General features: G+C 39.2%; 1 protein-coding gene and 1 long non-coding RNA gene across 9 annotated transcripts in view; one reads left to right on the forward strand and one right to left on the reverse strand.

The window, feature by feature from the left end:
• NTNG1 (netrin G1) overlaps nucleotides 1-26,695 on the reverse strand; it is a 370,195-nt gene that overhangs the window by 273,313 nt on the left and 70,187 nt on the right. The gene's annotated exons all lie outside the window — the stretch shown is intronic.
• LOC133244193 (uncharacterized) lies at nucleotides 1,208-13,857 on the forward strand. The gene is made up of 3 exons (XR_009735321.1): nucleotides 1,208-1,331; nucleotides 1,780-1,843; nucleotides 13,077-13,857. It is a non-coding gene; the product is annotated as an uncharacterized LOC133244193 (long non-coding RNA).

Below are 26,695 nucleotides of genomic sequence, written 5' to 3' on the forward strand. Positions count from 1 at the left end.
AAAGAGTAAATCATATATTCTGATGAGATTTGTGCATACACTTCCTTCTAAACAAAATAAAGTTCAATATCTGAGCTTCCAACTTTAATTTGCTCCTCTGTAGTCTGAGCTATACGCGCTGTCATTATCAGATAATGTCTATGCAGCTGACTGCTATTAGTACCCTCCATTTTGACTAGACTATTATATTATAAAACATGAGATTGGGCAATTTTACATCTACTCCTTTTATTGATTCTGACTAGTCAGTAGGCAATCAATGGTGATTACAAGATGCAAAGCATTCCAGAGTAGAAAGAAAATTAAATCTGGCTCATCATTTCTGTTAACTATACAAATATAATATCTTCAAGATGAACAGCAGGCAGAATTTAATATAAATAAATATACCGTTTAAGATCCCAAATCAGCAACAAAATTTATGAGACCACTTCAAATTGATGATGCATTTAAAAAGATTGTATTTTCAAAGGAACTGCTCTCTTTAAGCTGTTAGCAATATAGGCACATGGTGACAATAATTAGTGGGTGAGAGAACACAAGAATATTTATTAAAAGAAAAGGGAGAAACCAGAGAAGGCATGAGATCCAGAGCTTCTGGTTTCCATGGAAGTAGGGAAGGATATGCAGAGAAAAACCAGTTTAAGCAGAGTCATTTGAGAGTTTCTCTAACCATGGGGTACAACCAATGTTTTGTTGATTTTTTTCACCTATAAAGAACTGTATTCTGCAGTAAATATCTTTTATATGTTGCTTTTTCTCGATCCGTACTTTCCTTCACTTGAAAAGATATTATTACGGTAAAAAAGGATCTGACCTCGAAATGTTTCAGTAGCTAGGAAACGAAGAAGGTTACACATGGTAGCCCTTTATTCAATTCACCTTGACTCAACAGCAATAAACACCAGATGAGACTAGTCCTGGAATTTTGTCTGTTGAATGTTCACACAATACCAGGATGATAGCCAGAGCTTCTGAATCCAGAGGCCTGTACTATTCTTTCCTTCTACAGGAAAACCATCACAGTACAGATATACAGGATATGCCTGGTAAGTCTCTAGACTCACTTCATTTGAGAATTCCTAAGGAAGGGGTCAATCTATGGACTACATGTGTTTCTTCTATTACAGCAACATACTAATTTCATTCCATAGTCCTTGGCAACAGTAAGCCTTCTATGACTTCACAATGTCCAAGGTAGTGAAAAAGGAACACATGCCATTGAGGGTCGATTAACAGGTACTAGCAGTTGCCCTCCTTGAATCTTCACTTCTTATTGGCCTGAACTTGACCAGCACCAACCAAGGTTATTTGTCTGTCTTCTGTGTAAGGTACTGTAATTTAATAATAGATGAAGTTCTCAGAATGGTAATTAATTTCATAATGTATAATAATACATATCACAAGGAGCTAATGATTAGCCATGTGAGATGAATTAGCCCTAAGATACAACAAATAATCCTAGAAAAAAGTATAGAGTCTGTTGGAAAGACAGACAAAAATATACTCAACTTAAATCACTTATCTGAATTAACCATTATTTACTAGTGGTAAATGACGGTCAGGAGTTGAAGTTAAACTGCTTAACTCCAAAGACTGCTTATTTTTTGGACTTAAAGACATCCTGGAAGGCCACATCCAGGACTGAGAGACTACCAGGGGGCATAGTGGTGGGCACCTCTGGCTGTTTACACCAGCATCTGAACTTACTAACTACAATGAACTTTCATGTTCATTGTAATGGCCATATGCTCACTGTATTCATCTTTTATTGTACAGATGGTTTACTGTAATATCTCTCTAATGAATCTGGAAGATGGAGATACTTACCTTTGTTCGATAGGTAAGGAAACTAAGGCCTGAGAGTTAAGTACTTTGTTATACATTCAATAATTATGAGAACCTGGCTTCAAACTCATCTTTATCTGACCCCAAAGTCCAAGCTTGTGCCCACTCTACCACAATACCTCTTTTGTCCAATACCCTTTTTGAAGTCAAAATGGATAATGTGGATAACCCATTAAAAGTTATTCATTCCAGTTATCCATTCCATGTGACACAAGGAAAGCTAAACTCACTCATCTTTGAGTTTGATTAGCAATTGTACCATGGCCAAATGTCTACCAAGGCCAACCAGAAAGTCAACTGCCAACTACTGCATTAAACTAATATGCTAAGCTTTGGGATAACTCACTTTCCTAATATAGTTTAAAAACCACATTCCTATATAGTGCATGATTTGAAGATTATGGAAATACATGAGGACTATTATTATTAATATTCCCCTTTTAAATACAAGGAAATGTACCTAAAATTAAAAAAAAAAAAAGTAGGGAAAATCAAAAAGAAAGGAAAAAAAAAACAAAACTGGGGAAACAGAATTTTAGAGAATTTGATTAGCTAAGATATATGGAGTCAGCATTCAAATGCTACTCAATCTTTCCAGAATCCTAAACATGTACAGCTTCCAGATGGCCTATACCCACTCTTCAGCCTACTTATTCTCCTAGAGCTGTCTCTGGTCTTCCACGTGGAGCAAATCCTGCAAGGACTGCAGACTTTCTAGGATTCTGTCTGATGCAGGCAGTCCATCAGTGGGCTGACTGGAACCTCAAGTAAAGGGCACTGCAATTATCTTTCTTTCCCACAATAATACTGGCACCTTATATTACTGTTAGGCTTAGGGATGTCCAGAAGTACAAATGTATTGTGATGTCATTATTTCTTAAGAATTCAACCTTCCATAACTGTTTTACAAGTGCTTGTAAAATCAGTACAATAAACAGGAATTAAAATCCAGCAAAAATAAGAAGAAACTACACATTTTGTGATTAGTATATTATCAAGTATATTTCATTCTCAGTTTGCTCAATTTGTATTCCACGTTTTGCTTAGTGAAGAAATCTAGGACCAATCTTTGCCATCTGTACAAACAAACCAAATTCCCAGAGACCACAGAACAGTGGTTCTTCAGAAACAAATTCACCTTTCAGGGTTATTAACATATTCCCACGGGTCTACAGAGCTGGGCAACTCTGAGGGATAACGCATTTCTTTCCTCTAGGAGAAAAACCACCACATTTTTCCCCAGCCCCTTCTCAGAGGATCATCATTTCCGATAGAATTCACAGTAAATGCGGAAATACACGACACTATGACTTATGTGAAAGAATCACTTGGGACTCTAAAAATATTTTTAAGCAAAAAAAAAAAAAAATCTTGAAAAGTTTCTGCAAACTGTCATGGCATAGCAAACTTTGGCAAGGTAGGAAGGGAAAATAAGATACTACAGGGATCAGCTTCCCCAGTCCCTGTGGAGCAGACAACACACTACTAACTCTACATCTAAGCCTTTCCCCAGTTATTTTTTTCTGTCAGAGCAGAATATTTTTCAGAAGTTTCATTTAAAAATGAATACTGAGTTGTATGAGCTGCTTGTCTATTTTGGAAATTAATCCTTTGTCAGTTGTTTCATTTGCTACTATTTTCTCCCATTCTGAGGGCTGTCTTTTCACCTTGCTTACAGTTTCCTTTGCTGTGCAAAAGCTTTTAAGTTTAATCGGGTCTCACTTGTTTACTTTTGTCTTCATTTCTGCTACTCTAGGAGATGGGTCATAGAAGATCTTTGCTTTATGTCATCAAGTGTTCTGCCTATGTTTTCCTCTAAGAGTTTTATAGTTTCTGGTCTTACATTTAGGTCTTTAATCCATTTTGAATTTATCTTTGTGTATGGGGCTAGGAAGTGTTGTAATTTCATTCTTTTACATGTAGCTGTCCAGTCTTCCCAGCACCATTCATTGAAGAGGCTGTCTTTGTTCCATTCTTGCCTCCTTTGTCAAAAATAAGGTACCCATAAGTGCATGGGTTTATTTCTGGGCTTTCTATCTTGTTCCATTGGTCTATATTTCTGGTTTTGTGCCAGTCCCATACTGTCTTGATGACTGTAGCTTTGTAGTAACAACCCAATCAAAAAGTTGGAAAAAGACCTAAACAGACATTTCTCCAAAGAAGACATCCAGATAGCTAACAAACACAAAAATATGCTCAATATCGCTCATTATTAGAGAAATGAAAATCAAAACCACAATATCACCTCACAGTGGTCAGAATAGCCATCATCAAAAAGTTTACAAACAATAAATGCTGCAGAGGGTGTGGAGAAAAGGGGACACTCTTAAACTGTTGGTGGGAATATAAATTGATACAGCCACTATGCAAGACGGTATGGGGATCCCTTAAAAAACTAGGAATAAAACCACCATATGACCCAGCAATCCCACACTTAGGCATATACCCTGAGGAAACCAAAGTTGAAAAAGACACCTGTATCCCATTGCTCACTGCAGCACTGTTTACAATAACTAGAACTCCATGGAAGCAACCTAGATGTCCATTGACAGATGAATGGATAAAGAAGTTGTGGTACATATACACCATGGAATATTACTCAGCCATAAAAAGAAACACATTTGAGTCAGTTCTGAGGTGGATGAACCTAGAACCTAGTATACAGAGTGAAGTGAGTCAGAAAGAGAAAGATAAATATCATATTCTAAAGCACATATTGGAGAAGGCAATGGCACCCCACTCTAGTACTCTTGCCTGGAAAATCCCATGGATGGAGGAGCCTGGTAGGCTGCAGTCCATGGAGTCACTAAGAGTTGGACACGACTGAGTGACTTCACTTTCACTTTTCACTTTCATGCATTGGAGAAGGAAATGGCAACCCACTCCAATGTTCTTGCCTGGAGAATCCTAGGGACGGGGGAGCCTGGTAGGCTGCCGTCTATGGGGTCGCACAGAGTCGGACACGACTGAAGTGACTTAGCACCAGCAACGCACATATATGGAATCTCGAAAAACAGTACTGAAGAATTTATTTACAGGGCAGCAATGGAGAAACAGACATAGAGAACACTTATGGACATGGGCAGAGGGGAGGAGCGGGTGAGATGTATGGAAAGAGTAACATGGAAACTTACATTACCATATGTAAAATAGATAGCCAATGGGAATTTGCTGTATGGCTCAGGAAACTCAAACTGGGGCTCTGTATCAATCCAGAGAGGTGGGATGGGGCAGGAGATGGGAGGGAGGTTTAAAAGGGAGGGGTTTATATGTATACCTATGGCGGGGATTCATGCTGAGGCTTGACAGAAAACAACAAAATTCTGTAAAGCAATTATCCTTCAATAAAAATATAAATTAAAAATAAAAAAATAAATGAAAACAACTTTGAGATGTACTAAACACGTCATAATTTCTTGCAGTATAAATAAGTCACTTCAGACAGACAGAATTAAGAGCCTGAGAGGGCAGTGAAGGAATCCTCTCCTTCCAGCTTTTGTATTGTGTGCTGTTTTTTTTTTATTTTCAAAGAAAGCATACTTGATGAGAAAATAACATCAAGCATGTGGACAAAAAGGCTAATGCTGGATCAACTGAGGGCACTCACTTATCGAGCAAAGAATTGATTGTCCTTCAGTCAGTTATTAGTGAAGCTACCAATTCAAAATGGGACTGCTAGGCAAAAACCCTTTCTTCATTTGTAACATTTCCACTCTCTTAGTCTTGCTGCCAGCCCAAAGTCTTTTGCTTGATATGAGCAGTTCTAATCTGCCTAGTACCTTGACGGGCTTACTATGCAACTCTGATTTAGCATGAAGACAGTCTGAGGCTTTATTTCATCACATCCTCAAGCATTTTTACCAGTTTCCTGCTTAGAAGGAGGCCCTCACTCCACTTACAGCAGTTACTTGGATGTTGTGAACAATGATCAGAACAGCAGAGACGCGCTCAGGGAGTAACGCTTCCACCTGGTAGGCTGACCACACCGGCACATGACCTCATTCACTGCACTCTGGTCTGGCCACTGCGTTCACATACACAAGAAACTAAATGGTACACCTTACGAGCTGATGGAGAGCTTTTCGATGATCCAGGCCCCACAGCCTTATCAGAATTCAGAATCTTTTAACATCTGGACTTGGAGGAACAATGCCATATTTAACTTCCCTCAGCCTCAGTTTCCTTGTGTATAAAACAAGAATAATGACACTATCTACCTTATTAATTTATCTGAGGTTACTGTAAACTTGGTCCAGTAGATGCCATGTAGTAGTCACTTGGCCAATGATTATTATTATTGTTTCTCAGTTTCTAGGAAGATGTGATGATTCCACATGTCTGAGATAACCTATCACAGAAATTAGAGCCGTGCTTTCACAGGAATGTCTGGCTTTCTCTAAACATGAAAGGAATACTATAACCAAGATAGAAATTTTCTCTGATGTGTTAGGTCAAAAGCGATTGTATAAACAGATGTTATAGTTCACGGAAAAACAATGAAGTCTGATCTCATAGATTAAAATCTCCCAGTACGTAAAAAGCAAACACTGATCAGTATTTCAATATTAAGAAAAATCAAGAACATGGGAGAGAAGAGAAACAAATTAATGAAACTCTGGACTAACTCTAAAACCTAACCTCAAATGAGTTATCAGTGAAAGGGACAGTGCTATTTTTGTCTTAGAGGTATTGTTTAAATTTTGCCTTTAGAAAAGAATCCTTGTGATTCAGGTCTCATCTAGCAAAAAAAAAATGTTTTACATTGATGCAAGAATAGCTTATATGGATTGTCTGGCGCTTATGTAGTATTTGAATAAGAACAAAGGAAGCATTGGTGATTGCTATCTAGAAGTCATATAAATAAGTGTTCTTTAATAAACTACTAAGAATATCTTTCCATTAGTTTTGAATTCTGGCTTCAGGTAAGGTTCAAGAAGAACCAGTTAACATCATTTAAAGATTATCTGGGAGGATTCACGTAAGTGACTATCATCTCAAATGACGTTCTATTGAAACTTCACTGACAAAGTGTCTTTGAAAGAGATTTAAGTAGTCAAGTATATCAGAGTTAATTTTACAAGCAAATTATAATGAAAAGTTTCTGATGCCAAAAATATAAGTCTCTGTTTGTAAGAGACAGAAAAACACATACACACAGAGAGAGAATGCTTGTTTGAAATTTGAGCCAAAAGTAACTCTAGCTGAAGGTCAAAAAGACAGACACATCTTAGTCTATTTGGATGCCTGGTGAAACAGACCCAATAGAATTGATTTGCTCAAGGGACTGGGGAACTAGCTAGGCAAGAGTGAACCCCTAAGGAAGGAATAATGAGGGACATGAAAACAATGAAAGGTTATTGCTAAAGAATTAGAGAACAGGACATTTTTTAATAAAGCCAAGAGCTTACTACTCATGGCATCCTCCAGCTCATGGCTGAGTCCTAGGGAGAGGAGCTCGACACATATACTGAAAGAGCAGATTAAAATCTCTGTGCTATCCTGGGTACCTGACCAGTTTCATTTCAATAGTCATATAATAATTACAGTGGTCAACATTTACTGAGCCCTCACTCTGGACCAGGTGCAACCCTGTGAGTTAAAGTACCATGTTAGCCCCGTTTTACAGATCAGAAACCCAGCCAAAGGGGGAGATTAAGTAATTGCCCATGGCCACACTACCGCTTGACAGAGGGCTAAAACTTAGATCCAGGGAGGAGGGAGTTGGACCCCACAACCCTACTCAGGTCCACTACAGTTTATGGAACAAAATCTTCAAGTGGAGAACTGGGTTTTCCCTATCACTCAAAAAATATACAGAAGTAGTTTTGAGGCTTCAGGATTTCTAGAGAACATAACAAACCATTGGTCTTTCTTTGTAAGCAGTACCTTTAAGACTCTGTAGCTTTGCTTGGAGGCACCAAGAGTGGGAGCAGGTTCACAGACATCGCAGGTCATCAAAGATAACCACAGGTGCCATCACTTTGGGAAGTTAGAACATACAAGTTGGTACCTATGAAGACTGCAAGCAAATCTCCTTGGAATAACTGAGGAAATCTTTAGAGTGATAGAGGACACTCAATAATGAATGGGCAGATAGTCAAAGAAACAGTGTTTGTTACCCTGTATTTCACCCCTAGGCTGATGGGGGCTGGAGAGACCACTTAGGCAATAAGGATAGTGATGCTGCTAGGAATACAGTTGGGGAGGAAACTGTCATTTGTGCGCCTGCTGCGTGCCGAGCTCCACGTCTGTACGAGACTGCCCTGGAGGCGTGTGAATCGACATGCGTTTTATTTCTGAGAAATAAAACTTTTGTCACATTAATGACAAATTCTTCTCTTATACAATGAGAGAGGGAAAAAGGAATATGAATGTGGTGGCATTTATCTCAAATGCAACATTTTACTTCCTACCTGTGTTAATGATTGTATTTAAATAGCAGGGGGAAAAAAACCCCAGAACATGTTAAATTTAGCATTTAACATCTAGGATCAATTTAGTCAAATTAAGACTCACAGAGTTCACTAGCACGTTATCATATAGTCATAATATATTGTATTTGTATATGCTACACAGTTGACGCTGGATAAAAAGTGGCTTTAAAGACAACAGACCCCAGTTCAAACGCCGCCTGCTCTCACAAGCTGCACAACTTTGGACAAGATACTTCTTCTCTCTGAATCTCATACCATTTGTTTATAAAATACAGACCATATTTGTGTACCTCAAAGCATTAACGTAAGGTTTGCAGGTGACATTATTTGCCTGGTGCTTAGAACAGTACTGGTCCCAACAAGCATGGTCTCTACAGGCTTTCACTTATACTTCTTTAGTCTGTGGTTCTGGCTGGTGGCTATTTGGGTAATTAAAACGTTAATTATTTAGGAGGGTTTCTAGTTTTTAAAAAAAGCTCTGGATTATTCAAAATTTCTAGATCAATAGAGTAATGGAGGATTAGAAAACAAATTCTCAGTTTTACCTGTATACACATGAGAACTTCCTTGGGATAGAAAGATTTTGTCTGCCTGGATACACACCAACGTCATATTTTCCATATACAGAAAAATATGACGAACATATTGATTACTTACCTCATGCCATGCTCTCTGCTAATTTGCTTTCAGCATCTGAATTACTTCCATCAAAAGGAGGAAGCTATGGTTTACATAGTATCATGCTCAGAGTTAGTAATGTGATTTAGCTGGGATTCAAACCTAGATCTGTTTAATTCCAAAGCCATGTGTGAAGCCTTAATCCATGTTGTCTTAACTCTCTAAAAGGCTTGCACAGACATATTTATATATTTTTCATAGAGAAGCCATCAGTGAATATAGGCAAGTTTTCTTTACTGATTTTTACATTTTTCACTCCGTATTTCTTTGTCCTGTGAGCAGGAGCTTCTCACCTGCCTCTGATCTACGAGATGGATAGAAATATCCTGTGATAGCCTACGATGATATCTGCTGATCCTAGAACTGTCTTGAGAGCCCCTTCCTAGTCAAGCTCTTATCCAGAATCTTTCACCACTGAAAAGGAACTGCTAAGTCTTCAGTTACATCACATTTAAACCTTATACTTTGGTCTAATAATAAATAAGTGTTTTCCCTTGGGACAATCTTTTTCTTTTTTTAGAAATATTCTCTGGATATGCAGACTAAGAGTAACAGTAGCAGTAGACAACATTTATTAAACATTTATTAAACATATTATTATATGCTAGATATTATACTGATTGATAAACATACATTATCCATTTTCCCTTCCTCAGGGACTCTTCCTGACCCAGGGATCGAACCCAGGTTTCCTGCATTGCAGGCAGTTTCTTTACCATCTGAGCCACTGGGAAAGCCATATATATATATGCTAGATACTGTACTGATTGATAAACATGCATTATCCATTTAGTACCCACTCTAACCTTATAAGGAAAGTGACTATCATTCAACAGATGAGAAACTCAGCCTTTGAGTCTCAGAGCTAATAATTTGCAGAGGTGGGTCTCAAACTAGATTCTTTCTGACACACAAATCCATATTTTTAAGTGCAATGGATTGCTGTCTTAGTACCAGAATGTGAACTAAGATGCAATTTAATTTCTTGTTATTCTTTCATAATTAAATGAACATACTACAATCCTGTAGATTCTGTTAAATACCATGAAATACCTCAGAAGAAAAAGAAGACAGTAACCCAGTAGGGAGCATTCAAAACTGCAGCATTCTAGGCAGGGAAACTGAATCAAATCCTATTTAGTAAAATCTTTAGGAACCAACAGATGTCTGACCACAGAAGCTACCCAAACAACTCAGGGGACTGTGCTTCACCATCCTCTTAAGGAGTTCACTGTGCAGAGAGGGTGAGACAACCTGACGTCCGGGAAACTAAGACTCATTATTTTGGAGATGTGTCCTAAATTACCAGACTTAGAAATTAATGACCAATGCATGTAAGTGTCCTGATAAGCATCAATTTTCTTGAAAATGTGTTTCTCGGATGTTCCTAAGCAAACCTATGATGACAGTCCTTTTCAAGAAGAGAAATCCCCAGAACATAAGCCTTAATTTAGGGTTTTATATTCTCAAACAGATCTTCAGGTAAGGTTAGGTGCTGTATCAGACTTGGCAAATGCATACCCATGAGCATTTCCTGGCATGATGCCAATACATTTTCAGAGATCCATGAATTCTCTTGTATGTCATCCCTCGCTACCCTAGGCATCTTTTTATAAAACAGAAGGCTAACATTAAAACTATTTAGCCTATAGAAGTGGGAAGAAGTTAACTATCCCTTTAGGGATCAAATCCATAGCTTTTTTTCCTCTAATAAAAGCATCTCAAAGCAACTAACATTTTTAAAATTCCCATGTAAGTAATACCTTTATTCCACAAGTTGTCATTATTATTTTCATCAATTTTCTCCCCATTCTTTCATAAACTGACACCTTCCCCATTCCAAGGGCTCACTCCTTAATCTGACACAATCCCAAACTGATTCTTCCTGGATTTTATCCACACCTCACTCTGCCTCTACCTTGTATAACAAGCAAACAAAAATGTTCTATGATTTTTAAAAATAAAAAATAAAGCCCTTTATTTTAGTCCCGTTACCATCAGAGATACTAAACTTTCTTGGTCATCCACATCATGCAAGAACAATGTTTATGCCACGGGGCAGCTAAGCCTGTGTGCCACAATTACTGAGCCCATGCTCTAAACCTGCAAACTGCAATTTCTGAAGCCTGAGCGTACTAGAGCCCATGATACATAACAAGAGAAGCCATCACAATGAGAAGCCCGTGTATTCTAACTAGAGAGTAGCCTCTGCTTACCACAACTAGAGAAAGCCCATGCAGGAACAAAGACCCAGTGCAGCCAAAATTAAATAAATAAAAAATTATTAAATGTTAAAAAGAACACTGTTTACTATTTTATTTTTGTTATAACCAATATGTCAATTATCAAAAAGTTAGCAAATATAGTTAAGCAAAAGGATGAAATTATCACCCTAATGCAACTACCTAGATATAACCTATACAGCATTTTAGAATATATCCATCTACCCTTTATGTGTGTATACAAATGTTTTTAGAAAAAACATAGGGTCGTTCTGATTTATACTATATCTTACTAAAGAAAACCCAGCTAGTGTTTTTCCATGTCATTAAATATGCTTATGTACTTGAACAAGTAAAGGACATTCAGTTGCTGTTTAGTCTCTAAGTCATGTCTGACTCTTTGTGACCCCATGGACTGTACCCTCCAGGCTCTTCTGTCCATGGGGATTCTCCAGGCAAGAATTCTGGAGTGGGTTTGCCATTTCCTTCTCAAGGGGATCTTCCCAACCCAGGGATCAAACCCATGTCTCCTGCTTGTCGGGTGGATTCTTTACCACCGAGCCACCTGGGAAACCCAAAGGATACTCATTCCCCTGCTCCCAGTCTCCTCACTCCCTAGTCTCTTGTCCACATATACAATTCTCAGCTATGACCTCCACTTGTTAAATTCAGCAGCCTTTTCTCATTTTCTCCTTTTTTGATCAACTTGCAATATCACACAAGATACAGTGATGACCATACTTTCTCCTAGAAACTCTCTACTTCCTCAATTTACATGCCTCCCCGTGTCTCTGCACCCCGACCCCCACATCAAAATTTCCAATTGACAACCTACTTATGAGCCACCCGCATCACAAGCTGCTTTCCTTGCGCTTTCTCTCCTTATTTCTACCAAAATGAGGAGAGAACACCAAATATCAAAGTTAGATATTTTTCCCATTTAATATGGGCAAAAACTGAAACTCAGAATAAATGACTTGCTCAAAGTCACAGTGGAGTAATTTAAGCTAATTTTTCAAATTGCATATTCTTCAGTTCCCCTCCAAACATACCCTTTGATCTGAATCTGGAGAGATAAGACCCAGAAATCTGCCTTGTAACATCATTTCTAGGTTATTCCAAAGTTGACTAAATTTAGAAAAGCATTGGCTCAAGAGTCCCTTCTCTTAAAATGAAATTAAAGCCCATCTCACATCTTCAGGTTCTTTCTGAGCTCCAGGACTAAATTTTGAGCTTCCTACTAGACCTACAAATTGGTGTGCCCCAAAATGAATTCTGATAATCACCCTTTCTCACCCATCACTTCCTTTGCTCCTATTCCAAAAAGTACCACTGGACTTCTCATTCCCCAGACTCAGGCCCTAGATGGAATCTGCCCAAATTCTTATGCTCTCCTCTAAATTAGGTTACTTCTACTGGCTTTCATCACTACAACATTCTTCATCCCCAATTACTTAATGGCTATCAGTTAATAGAAAGCTGTTGGATACTTGACCCAACAAACGGTGAACAGCTCCAGTATATACCAGATGCCAGCCAAGACCATGGTACTGTGTTCAGGGAGGACCTCCAATCCTCACACACCTTACGTTCTGACCAAACCAATGGCACACTGTGTCTGCAGCTACTGCTCTTTCTTTGCTCCAAATGTTTTCTCTACCTAAAATGCCCTTTCCTTGCATTTTGGTAGGTTTAGACCCTAGGCATTTCTCAGTCCGGCTCAGCTGTCACCTTTGCCATATAGCTGCCCTGAATCTTCTCAGACAGTGTGGTCTATCTCCACTGCCATCATCTGCCACTAAACATATGCCAATGTGAGGGCACATACCAGTTTTACATTAGAAACGTTTGCTTGTTAGTTTGATTTTAAGTGAATGTTTTCTGTTGCCTATAGGACTGTGGCCTCCCCGTTTGTGTATCCTCACAACCCTGCAAAACATTATCATAAAAGCTCTACACAGAACTCTTCACGTGAGGCTGAACTGAATGAAACTGTCTTTTCCATGGGCCAAATATGGTGAATATTAGTAATTCATGTGTTTCAATGTAAACACAGGCCAAGTACCCAGCTAAGCATGTAAACACATGTGATATCTCAGTTAATCATCACAACAGTCCTTTGGAGTAGGTGATATAATCATCCTCATTTTACTGACATGGTAACCACGGTTTAGAGAAGTTAAGTGATTTGCTCAAGGTTACACTGATAATAACCAAAAAGCTCTAATACTGTGGCCACCTGATGAGAAGAGCTGACTCATTGGAAAAGACCCTGATGCTGGCAAAGAGTGAAGGCAGGAGAAGTGGGTGACAAAGGATGAGACAGTCGGATGGCATCACCAACTCAATGGACATGAGTTTGAGCAAGCTGCGGGACATAGTGATGGACAGGGAAGCCTGGTGTGCTGCAGCCCACGAGATCGCAAAGAGTCAGACACGACTGAGCAACTGAACAACAACAACAATACTGATTATAAGTGGAAGAGTTTGTTAGAAACTGGAATAAAACAGATGAAAGTGGTAACACAAATTGCCTCTTAGTGGTAGGCTCTAGGAAAATATATGTCACTTTTACTCATTTTGTATATTTTTTTCTTTCCACAACAGGAATATAGCACTTGATTGTGAATTTTAAGAACTAACAAATGCATCATCATCATAATAAATAAAATTTGTTAAGCACACACTTGTGCCAAATATTCTAATTCTTTTAATGTTCACAGGAATCTTATGAAATATAGTATGGCAAATGAGGAATCAGCCCAAGAAGGCTGAGAATTTCTCAAGGTTACACTGCTAGTTAAGGGGTAGAGTCAGGGCATGCAGTCAGACTGCAAAGACTATTCTCTCTACCTATAAGCCCTGCATATCCACAAAAGCTGACACTATATATCAAGGATATATTTTAAATGGCAAAAAATGAAAACATATTTTAATCTAAATCAAGGTTTAAAATGAATGCAAAAATGTGAATGAATTTGGTATCTTAATTCCCCTTTGCTACGGCTGACACGGGCTTCCCTGGCGGCTCAGACCATAAAGAATCTGACTGCAATATGGGAGACCCAGGTTCAATCCCTGGATCAGGAAGGTCCCCTGGAGAAGGGAGTGGCTGCCCACTCCAGTATTCTTGCCTGGAGAATTGCATGGACTGAGGAGACTGGCAGGCTACAGTCCATGGGGTCGCAGAGTCAGACACAACTGAGCGACTAACATTTTCACTTTCATGGATGATATAAAATTTCAGGCCGACTCTTTTAAAAAATGTCCCACTTTCAAAGGCAGAATAACTTGTTTACTAGCTTCTTCGAAGAATAACTATTAGAGAAAACACAAAGGCATAGAGTCATACTGAGACTTACATGATGGTGAAGAATTTGAACTCGAAAGTTTTTTCTGACTCTGCCACAGGAATTTGTTAGCTAGACCCAATTAGGTCCAAAATGTCAATGAGGAACTAGTGATAGATATTTAGTAACAGCACTGGGGAGATAAACCAGGTGAAGGGAGGGAGCGTGAGAGGCAGGGAGGGTTTAGTAGGTACCTAGAAAAGAATGTGTTTGGGGAAAAGCAATTCCCAAGTATGGTTTTGGGAGCTGCCTTCCATACATGCTCCATCCCTGAGATGTGAAATACAGAAATTGAGAAAGCATGGTAGGAGCTTTAGTGCCAATGGTTAGCCAAGTCTTAATAATATGTCCTTTAACATGATTTCTTGTGGCGGTCTCTTTAGACAGGCTGCTGTGCTTTTCATAGCTTCCAGATGTTAGAGCCATGATGCAAAAAATTGAAACAAGTATAATGGGCTTGATTGTGCAGAATCAGATCGATTCAAATTAGTTTATGAGCCCACTAAACATTAACAGTCAATGAGTTTACAAGAGATTAAAATTGAGAACAACACTAACTATGGTGTTTCATGACAAAATAACAGCTAAATAAAAATATTTCATTTCACTTTTATCTAATAGCAATTTTCAAATTATCCCAAAATATGTTTGACTGTGAAGCTTGGCATTTTCCACTGTGTCTTTTAAAAGCAGAATTCTAAGGTAAGCAGAAGAACTACCTTGGGGTATTTCCAGTGGGCATTGCCTCTCAGTGGTCACTTCCATCACGCACTTGCTTTGAGTGAGTTAATACATGCAAATGCTGAGCATATAATGGACACATGGTAGCTGCTCGATATACGATGTTTTGCTTTCCCTTTCCTCTACACCACATGCGTAAGAAGCCCTTTCTTGCTTATTGTAAGGACAAGTTGACACAGAGAAATATATGTTAAGTTAAATGGAATCACATGCAGCTGGAGTCCTTCTCTGTAAACTCTTGAGAAAACAGGCTAAGTCCAGAAGCTCCAATAAATAATTCACTACTCAAAGCTCAATAATGTCAAGATTCTTTTACAAAAACAGGGTATTGTCTATGGACTTTTTGTATGTTTGGAGTTACTGAGTTAACAAGGAAAAAAAATGACTTGACATTACTGTTCATAAAACAAACTAAAATGAGCACAGATTTTAGAGCCCAAAAGACCTGGTTTTGAATCCCAGTTTCAACACTTACTAGCTATGTGACCTTGAATAAGTCCTGCATCTCTTAAGGAGTCATTCTGAAAGGGATAATCCTTTCCTTGCAATGTTGTTATGAGGATTCAAGATAAGATATGGAAAGTACTAGTCTCTGATAAATAGCACACTCATTAGGTGATATAATATTATTATAACAGGTATTCAAGCATACTTATTACTACTAACTCTGCAATTGATAAAATAATAATATAACAGACTTAAAAGATTTTTAACAAAAATGTGTGGGTTATGCTACTGTAAGAGAAAGCAAATGGGATTACTTGCTCAGAAGGTTTGACCAACTCCTAAGCCTCTTGTTCTCATATAATGCTTTTCTCTAGGAAAATGATAATATCTCATGCTGATTTTCCCCTTAGAGATTTATGAGTATTAAATATATTTTAATACATCTATAAAGAGATTTAAACTCTTTTTGGAAATAAAGCTGAGGGAGCCATTGATCAGAATTTGACATAGGTATAATTTGACTGCTTGGCTGCATTTTTCCAAATACATTTCTCCCCATAAACTGATGGAAAATTCAGTATTTCATTTTCTGAATATTGCCCAAATGAATTGTGGAAGTCCAGCAGAAGTGCTTGATTGTAGTTTCATTAGACTTCTTTTCCTTTAGGCCATACAGGTGCAATGAAAGAAGAAAGAAAATTAATTAAATTTATGGGCATGTTTATACCCTCTGGGTGTCATAAAATGTACTGGCTCAGACATTTTTCAAGTAATTAAGCAGACATCTATGTGTTTCCTAATGAGTTGCTGCCCTTCCCTTTTTAATCTGGTGAGAGATCTTATCACCTGCCTTCTGTCAGCTGATGGGCTTATTCTCTGGATGAGTTCAACCTTCTATCCTTGTGTTGCAACATGCTAATCGAATTCCATGGATACAAACATGAGATCCTCTTGTCTGCAAAAATCTTCTCAAAGGTCAAGTAGTAATTACACTGGGTGTGGTTATTTAAGAATATTAAAATGAACTTGTTTGCCTCTTGTATGTATTATCCAAGATGTTGGTTTAGACTGAGATACACAACTGAGACATGCTCATAGATACACATTTATATATGCATGCTTAAGTACAGGTTATACATTACAGAGTACATGTGCTTCTGCTAAGTCCACTCAGTCATGTCTGACTCTTTGTGACCCATGGACAGTAGCCCAGCATGCTCCTCTCTTCATGGGATTCTCCAGGCAAGAATACTGGAGTGGGTAGTCATTTCCTTCTCTAGGGGATCTTCCCAAATGAGGGACTGAACCCAAGTCTCCTGCATTGCAGGTGGATTCTTACCATCTGAGCCACCAGGGAAGCCCATTAAAGTATACACGTCACATATAATACATATGGAAAGAGAAGGACTAATTCAGTCTGGGGCTTAGATGAGACAAAAAATTTGAACTACCTCTTAAGGATGTATTGATGTAATTTTGGCAAAGCCAGGGCGAGACAATTCCATCAGAGATGAAAGCCATATATAAATAAACTGGCTTATATGATGCTCCTCCAACTCACCCAGCCCTGCTCCAAACATCAAAAACCCTTAAGCAAACTATACATAAAATAATTAGGGCTCTAAATAATAGAAAACACATATCATATAAAACTGCATTCCTCAGTAAGAATTGAGAATAAGCAGATGTTCAGAGAAGATATCCAAGGGCTACAATACAGAGGACAGTATGGAGAAGGGAGTCACCCTGAAGAAAAGGGAGGATACGCTGAGCTAAGCCAGTAGATGAGTAAAAGAAATGGTACAGGGGATTCCGGATGAGCATCCACAGGAGCCCAGGAGGCACTGCTCTCCCTAGAGCACAGTGTGGCAGAGGAAGCAGCAATAAACAACATTAGAAAGGCACAGAGGCCCAAATTAAAATGGAAGGCCTAAAAGCCAGGCAGAGAGGTTAGAATTTGAAACTTCTGTGTAAATTCCTTGGCAGTGACATATAATCAATTCTTTTTTTAAAAAAATCACTTGAAGAAATCTTCAAGAACAACTAATCTAAACCTATCCTCCCTGTGCAACCTTTCCACAGATGAAGAAGTATATTGAAAATAGTGTTTTATTAAGATTCTTCGGGCAGTGACACAGGACAGTCTGAGTCTCAGGTGCTCCAGTAGACACCTCACCTTCCCTCAGATCTTCCCATCTTCCTCTCTGCCTCCTGGGATCCCCTCTCAGCACAAGGGTACCTTCTTCTACCCACAGCTGGCTTTGGCTCTCCCTCTCCCTTACTCACCCTCATCAGTAACCTGATCCTGGCAGTTTTATGTCTTTATCCTCTCTGAAAGCTATCCCCTTCCCCTGTCTCCAGGACCACTGCTTTAATTCAGGTCTTTGTTACTTCTGACTGGGTTGCCACAGAAGTTACCCTTTCTCCTTGCCTTCAGCTTTGTTCCACTCCAGGCCATTCCCAAACGACACCAGTGAAACAAGATGAAGGTGCCTAAGCCATATTTCATATATATATACACACACACACATATATAATTAAAGTTGAATATAATTAATGTGTACTAGCCAATGATTTGATATACATATATATAGTGAAATGATTACTACAGTCAAGCTAATTAACACATCCTCTCACATACTTAGCATTTTTGTGTGTGATGAGTATACCTGAAATCTACGCTCAGCGTATTTCTAGTGTTCAATACAGTATTAAGTATAGTCATTAACCTATTTATCTAAAAACATTATTATCATCAGATTAACACTTCAAACTCCTTTGCATGATTTCATCCCAAAATGTTTCTCCAACAGGGCTTCCCTTTTTGTAATGCTCTTCTCTTCCTTTATCTCTCTACTTTAGGACACATTTAAATCATACATACCTTTTTCAGTTGCAGTTGACTAAATTCTGACTCTTCCAACTTAAACAAAACCTGAAAAAACTTAAACAAAAAGGGATGCATTGACAAAGAGGATCACTATGGACCTGGGCTCAGGCACTGCCTGCTTTAATGACACACCTGCGGTCAGACTGCTCCAGACCTTGCTTCCCTGCCCCTTCCCCAAACAGAGTACCTTCATTTTCTCCCCTTAGAGACAGGCTTTCTTCATGTAGGGGCAACATGGCTGCAGGCAGCTGCCTCTGGACCAAGTAGAAAAGAGAATTCTTTCACGGGAATTGCAGAGAAATGCCTTCATTGGCCCAAATAGGTCATATTTCTATTCCTGGACCTGTTATTACAGAAAGCAGAATGGACTGCCCTAACGGGCTCAGACAAGGTCTTGTGTCAGAGGTTGTTATCAGGACAAGGTGAGAAATGAGTGAGCGCTGAGCAGAGGAAAAACCAATGAGTCAAAGCAAGAAGACTTTCTTTCCCTGTCTACACTGAGTCCCCTCTACAGATGCTCCTTTAACATCTTTAACATACTGCTATCTTAAGTCACCATTACTATAAAACTCTTAGGAAAAACATAGGCAGAACACTCTGACAAAAATCACAGCAAAATCTTTTTTGATCCATCTCCTAAAGTAATGAAAATAGAAACAAAAATAAATAAATGGGATCTAATTAAACTTAAAAGCTTTTGCACAGCAATGGAAATCATAAACAAAATGAAAAGACAACCCTCAGAATGGGAGAAAATATTTACAAACAAAGCAACCAACAAGGGATTAATCTCCAAATTATACAAACAGCCATACAGCTCAATATCAAAAAAACAAACAAGCCAATCAAAAAATGGGCAGAAGATCTAAACAGGCATTTCTCCAAAGAAGACATACAGATGGTCAAAAAGCACATGAAAGATGCTCAATATCAATAATTATTAGAGAACTGCAAATCAAAACTACAATGAGGTGTCACCTCATACTGGTCAGAATTAATGCTAGAGAGGGTGTGGAGAAAAAGGAGCTCTCTATATTGTCAACTGCAATGTAAATTGGTACAATCACTATGGAGAACAGTATGGAAGTTCCTTTTAAAACTAAAAATATAGTTAGACATGATTCAGCAATCCCACTCTGGGGCATATCTCTGGAGAAAACAATAATTCGAAAAGATACACCACTCCAGTGCTCATTGCAGCACTGTATACAATGGCCAGGATGTGGAAACAACTTAAATGTCCATTGACAGAAGACTGGAAAAAGAAGATGTGATATATATGTATGTAGAGGAAGCACAAGCTGGAATCAAGATTGCCAGGAGAAATATCAGTAACCTCAGATATGCAGATGACACCACCCTTATGGCAGAAAAGAAGAACTAAAGAGCCTCTTGATGAAAGTGAAAGAGGAGAATGAAAAAGTTGGCTTAAAGCTCAACATTCAGAAAGCTAAGATCATGGCATCCAGTACCATCACTTCATGGCAGATAGATGAGGAAACAGTGGAAACACTGGCTGACTTTATTTTTCTGGGCTCCAAAATCACTGCAGATGGTGATTGCAGCCATGAAATTAAAAGATGCTTGCTCCTTGGAAGGAAAGTTATGACCAACCTAGACAGCATATTAAAAAGCAGAGATATTACTTTGTCAACAAAGGTCCATCTAGTCAATGCTATGGGTCTTCCAGTAGTCATGTATGGATGTGAGAGCAGGACTATAAAGAAAGCTGAGCACCAAAGAATTGATGCTTTTGAACGGTGGTGTTGGAGAAGACTCTGGAGAGTCCCTTGCAATGCAAGGAGATCCAACCAGTCCATCCTAAAGGAGATTGGTCCTGGGTGTTCATTGGAAGGACTGATGTTGAAGCTGAAACTCCAATACTTTGGTCACCTGATGCGAAGAGCTAACTCATTTGAAAAGACCCTGATGCCAGGAAAGATTGAGGGCAGGAGGAGAAGGGGACGACCGAGGATGAGATGGTCGGATGGCATCACCAACTCAATGGACATGGGTTTGTGAAGACTCTGGAAGTTGGTGATGGACAAGGAGGACTGGATTGCTGCAGTTCATGTGGTCACAAAGAGTTGGACACGACTGAGCGACTAAACGGAACTGAATATATACATATACAGTAGATTATTAGCCATAAAAAAAGAATGAAATAATGTCGTTTGAAGCAACACGGATGGGCCTAGAGATTGTCATACTGAGTGATGTAAGTCAGAGAAAGACAAATACCATATATTATTGCTTATATGTGGAATCTTAAAAAAAATGGTATAAATGAACTTATTTATAAAACAGAAATAGAGTCACAGATGTAGAAAACAAACACAGTTATGGCAGAGGAGGAATAAATTGGGAGACTGGGAGTGACAAATACACATTACTAAATATAAAATAGATAAATAATAAGGACATACTATATAGCACAGGGCACTCTACTCAATACTCTGTAATGGCCTATATGGGAAAAGAATCTAAGAAAGAGTGGAGATATGTATAATTGATTCACTTTGCTGAATACATGAAACTAACACAACATTGTAAATCAATTATAGTCCAACAAAAATTTTTTTAAAGTCCCCATTAGATCATGATGTGCTTCCTTATTTGCCTCCCTCAAGAATATACTCTAAAGCATATCTATGACTAGAGTGCTTGGCATATAGTGGTTTCTCAAAAACATTCACTGAATGGATCAAAAAAAATGTCAAAATGCATTACTGACCAAAAGAGAAAGGGTTAATTGCCATAGCATGATAATCACAGCAATAGGTAAAGCTTCCAAATGGAGGCAGGCCAGAATAGAGGAGCAAGGGCCCAGGGTCAATGTCATGAGGGTATATGTAGTTAAATAGAGATACCTGCCTCTTGAGAAACCTATATGCAAGTCAGGAAGCAACAGTTAGAACTGGACATGGAACAACAGACTGGTTTCAAATAGGAAAAGGAGTACGTCAAGGCTGTATATTGTCACCTTGCTTATTTAACTTATATGCAGAGTACCTCATGAGAAACGCTGGGCTGGAAGAAGCACAAGCTGGAATCAAGATTGCCAGGAGAAATATCTATAACCTCAGATATCCAGATGACACCACCCTTATGGCAGAAAGTGAAGAGGAACTAAAAAGCCTCTAGATGAAAGTGAAAGAGGAGAGTGAAAAAGTTGGCTTAAAGCTCAACATTCAGAAAACTAAGATCATGGCATCTGGTCCCATCACTTCATGGCAAATAGATGGGGAAACAGTGTCAGACGTTATTTTTGTGGGGCTCCAAAATCACTGCAGACGGTGACTGCAGCCATGAAATTAAAAGATGCTTACTTCTTGGAAGGAAAGTTATGACCAACCTAGATAGCATATTAAAAAGCAGAGATATTACTTTGCCAACAAAGGTCTGTCTAGTCAAGGCTATGGTTTTTCCAGTGGTCATGTATGGATGTGAGAGTTGGACTATAAAGAAAGCTGAGCGCTGAAGAATTGACGCTTTTGAACTGTGGTGCTGGAGAAGACTCTTGCAAGTCCCTTGGACTGCAAGGAGATCCAACCAGTCCATCCTAATGGAGACCAGTCCTGCGTGTTCATTGGCAGGACTGATGCTGAGGCTGAAACTCCAATACTTTGGCCACCTCATGCGAAGAGTTGATTCACTGGAAAAGACACTGATGCTGGGAGGGATTGGGGGCAGGAGAAGAAGGGGACGACAGAGTATGAGATGGCTGACTGGCATCACTGACTCGATGGACATGAGTCTGAGTGAACTCTAGGAGTTGGTGATGGACAGGGAGGCCTGGTGTGCTGCGATTCATGGGGTCGCAACGAGTCGAACACGACTGAGCGACTGAACTGAACTGAACTGAACTGAGAGATAAAAGTGAATGCAACAAGGAAGGAAAAAAAAAAAAAGTAAGTCTTTTCTTTTAAAAAGAAACAGAAGAGCTGCAATCTCAGAAGCCATGGAAACAAACTTATGAACACAAAATGTAAAATTTGAGCTTTGGTTGTTGGATTCTGGATAACCGGGAATGTTATCTATTTCCCTTATATAGTTGCGTTTACTGGCTATGAAAGGAATCTCTCAAACACATGTTGTGATATGTGGGCAGCGGAATGGGGACAGTAGTGTGTGGGGTCCCAGGAAGAGCCTGCAGAAGCCTGAGGTATTGTTGAGAGCAGGCATGTCTGTCAGATGAACTGTGTCAAGGCTGTATATTGTCACCTTGACAATATAAGGGAGGGTGTGTCCCTGCAAAAGATCACCCACCTGAGGGACTAAAGTTTCTTCTAGAAGGGACTCTGCAGAAGGGAAGGGAGAATAGAGCATGCTAAATGGGGCTTCCCAGGTGGTGCTAAGGGTAAAGAACCTGCCTGCCAATGCAGGAGATGTAAGAGACTTGGGTATGATCCCTGGCTCAGGAAGATCTCCTGGAAGAAGGCATGGCACTGCACTCCAGTATTCTTGCCTGGAGAATCCCATGGACAGAGGGGCCTGGCAGGCTACAGTCCTTAAGGTCACACAGATTTGGACACGACTGAAGTTCTTTCTAGAAGGGACTCTGCTTAAGGGAAGGGAGAGTAGAGCGGATAAACCTAACCCAGGAAGAAAGCCTTGGTGCTGGAAGGTGGCCATGAGTCTGAGTGCAGCCCAGGGCTGGACACTTGCACATGTCTCCCAGCCAGACCTCTGGGATGAGACAATAGATGGAAACAGATGAAAGAGTCCCCTTCTGTGTTGTTCCGGGACATATTTGATAAAGGTTAACAAAGTGAGCAAAGACGCATTCTCCCCTTTCTGCATCAATCAGAGCTTTGCAGAATCAAACAATGCTTTGCAGTCTTCAGAGGATGCACAGTATTTTGGCACCTTAAGGACTTGAGCACTGGTTCTGTCCCCAGGGCAGTGTCAAGAAGTAGGGAGGTGGGGTGCCCAGTGCCCTGCAGAAACCATTCCTCTGTGGATACCAGAGGCAAGAGCAGCAGAGCCACTGGAACTAGAATTATAATAACTGTTGATATGCATGTCACCTTTTTAAAAGGCAAAAAGTTTTGAAGTATTTGGACTATTTAGAAAAAAAAAAGAATTAGCATGGCCAATACTGATACCCAAGACTAAATATATGTACAGTTTCTCCATGGAAGAGTTCATTTTTCTCCTTGGTATCTGGAGCAGAAGTTGATCAAAAGGAAAAGCAGAATGAAGAGATTCTTAAAAATAAATGCACAGTAACATCTCCTGCTAAGCACCATGGAAAATCTGGCTTTGTGCCATCTCTTTCACAGTTAACAATATTCTTCCTTAGGGAAGTGGCTATTCACAATCTAAAAGTCATTTTTTTCAGCATGTGTACTTACTACATATAGAATCTGATTCCATAGAGGAGTTTTTCACAGATATGGGAGGAAAATGTGAAAGTGTTTGAGGCAAAATGAAATCTCTAGGTGTCATAGTTACTGCTAGGAAGAGTGTCTCTTCAGAGTGGAGGCCACAGCTCTGCTATTATAGAGGATAATAAAGCTGTGTCAGATGGGGAAGAGGATTTCTTTCATAAAACCTACACTGACACTTCTGGCTGGCCAGGATTCCTGAGAAATTAGGAACCAAGTAATTGGATGTTTTAATCTCCAAAACACACTTCATATCACTTCTGAAAAAATGTCAGTAAAAAAGTCTTTTTCTTCCTTCTAGAAAATTACTAGGCAGAAATCTCTCAAGACCAAATTTCAAAGTAGCCTCCACGTTCATATTCTTAAAATGCTACGTATCAGCTTCTGCTCTACAAAGCGGGTGCAGGAAGGGGAGAAAAACCAAGGCCTTATATTAAAGGAAGACTCATCCCAAACAAGGCTAGGAATGAATCTTAATCTAGGCTAGCACATGGTCTGAAAACTCCCTGAGCATAAGAAGTATCTCTGAAGGCACTAGTACACTTTCCCACAACACAGCCTTACACAGTACCCAAGACATACATACATACAAGGCACTGAAAAGGTATGTATTAAAAAATGTTTTTAATGCGTAAAATTTAAAATTTACACACTTGATACTCCAGGAACAATCCTTGATATGATTATGAAATACAGCTTCAGGAAGAGAAACTGAAAGCCCCGCGTGTGTGTATGTGTGTCTGTGTGTATGTGTTAGTCCCTCGTTCATGTGCATCTCTTTGTGACCCCGTGGACTGTAGCCCACCAGGCTCCTCTGTCCACAGGATTCTCCAGGCAAGAATACTGGAGTGGACTGCCTTTTCCTTCTCCAGGAAAGCCCCATACATTCATTCAATTAAGCAGGCATCTATGTAACATTGGCAGATTGTGAGAGATGCAAAGGTGGAATGTTAGGAGCCCAGTCTAGAAAGAACCGCTAGTCTAACTGGTAAGATAGACTTAATTAAAAAATCACAATAAATAGCACCTTTAAATGGCCATTAACATTAAATGCTCAACCTTGATACTCACCAAGGAAAAGAAAATTAAAACTACATTGAAACACCACTACACACTCTAGAATAGCAAAAGTGAAAAAGATGTGAGATATAGAATGTTGTTGAGAATGCATGGCAGGGTGGTGTTGGTGTGGGTGGCGGTGGGGGACAATGAAGGACAGGTCAGCCACTTCAGAAAACTTCTTATCAAGGCCCAGGAAAGCCTGAAATAAGAGTAAGTTATACCCCAGCAATTGCACTCCTGGGCGCATGACCTAAGTGAAACACATACACATTTCACCAAAAGCAATACATATTTGAAAGTTCCAACAGCCCTGGAAATTACCCAAACCCTCATTCACACAGAATGGACAAATAAATTGTCGTACAGTCCCACTGTAAGAATGGACAATCTCCAACTACACACAATAAGGTAGATAAATCTAAAAATCATAATGTTACACCAAACAAGTCAGATGAAAAGAGTGCATAACGTATGATTTCATTTATATAAAGTTCCAAAACCAGCCGAACTAGTTCATGCTCTGAGAAATCAGGAGAGTACTTATCTTTTGCAGATTAGTGGAACTAGGAAATTGTAACGGGCTGTTGAAAGGGGCATGAGAGGTGTTTCAGGTGTCGTGTAATGTTCTCTTTGCTCATTTGGCACTAGCTGCACAGGTAACTTCCAATTTGTGAAAATTCATTGTTCTGTATGTACACTTAGGATGTGTACACATTTCTATGTATATATATTACACTGATAAAACAGTTTATCAAGAGCTTGCTTTATATACTATAAGGGAAACATAAGGAAAGCATTGAGAATTTGTGGTCTACAGGGCATTTTAATTTCATACTCTGCATCCTGGTCCAAACATTGAACACAACAGATTGTTGTTACTCAGTTATTAAGTCATGTCCAATTCTGCAACCTCATGGACTACAGTATGCCAGGCTCCTCTGTCCTTCACCATCTCCAGAGTTTGCTCAAATTCATGTCCATTGAGTCAGTGATGCTATCTAACCATCTCATCCTCTGCTGCCCCCTTCTCCTCCTACCCTCAATCTTTCCCAGCATCAGGGTCTTTGAGCTGGCTCTCCCTATCAGGTGGCCAAAGTATTGGAGCTTCAGCTTCAGTAACAGTCTCTCCAGTGAATATTCACAGTTGATTTCCTTTAGGATTGACTGGCTTGATTTCTGTGCAGTCAAGGGACTCTCAAGAATCTTCTCCAGCACCACAATTTGAAAGCATCAATTCTTCAGCACTCAGCTTTCTTTATGTTCCAACTCTGACATCTGTACATGATTACTAGGAAAACAAAGATTTGACTATATGGATCTTTGTTGGCCAAGTGATGTCTCTGATTTTTAATACGCTTTCTAGGTTTGTCAAATTCAGACTTAAATTGAAGAAAGTGAGGAAAACCACTAAAACATTGAGGTATGACCTAAATCAAACCCCTTATGATTACACAGACAAGTGAAAAAATAGATTTAAGGGACTAGATAGATAGATTTAAGGGATCTGATAGACAGAGTGCCTGATGAACTATGGACAGAGGTTCATGACATTGTACAGGAGACAGGGATCAAGACCATCCCCATGGAAAAGAAATGCAAAAAAGCAAAAGGCTATCTGAGGAGGCCTTACAAA

This window comes from Bos javanicus, chromosome 3 (genome assembly GCF_032452875.1).
Source record: "Bos javanicus breed banteng chromosome 3, ARS-OSU_banteng_1.0, whole genome shotgun sequence".
Classification (NCBI taxonomy): Eukaryota; Metazoa; Chordata; class Mammalia; order Artiodactyla; family Bovidae; genus Bos; species Bos javanicus.